This window comes from Etheostoma spectabile, chromosome 2, assembly GCF_008692095.1.
Source record: "Etheostoma spectabile isolate EspeVRDwgs_2016 chromosome 2, UIUC_Espe_1.0, whole genome shotgun sequence".
Lineage (NCBI taxonomy): Eukaryota > Metazoa > Chordata > Actinopteri > Perciformes > Percidae > Etheostoma > Etheostoma spectabile.
In genome coordinates, this window is record NC_045734.1 from 25,708,553 (window position 1) to 25,708,784 (window position 232).

The 232-nt window shown below is 36.6% G+C and overlaps 1 protein-coding gene across 1 annotated transcript in view; it reads right to left on the reverse strand.

The window, feature by feature from the left end:
• LOC116697504 (bifunctional apoptosis regulator) overlaps positions 1–232 on the reverse strand; it is a gene marked incomplete in the record, with an annotated part of 15,932 nt that overhangs the window by 12,412 nt on the left and 3,288 nt on the right.

The window sequence follows — 232 nt, forward strand, 5'->3', positions numbered from 1 at the left end:
GCACTCCATTATAGACAGAATACCAGAGCTGAGATCAGTTGCATTATTTTTTTTAACCAGGGCGGCAGGTTTCAGATTACATTATGTGCTTACATAACTGCAAAAGGGTTCTCCAATGTTTATTTTATGATAACAGATTAGTAAACAGAATGTATCTTTGGAACAATGGATGAATGGTTGCTGATAATGGGCAAAGATATTACATTAAAGATCAGCCACCCACTCAGATCAG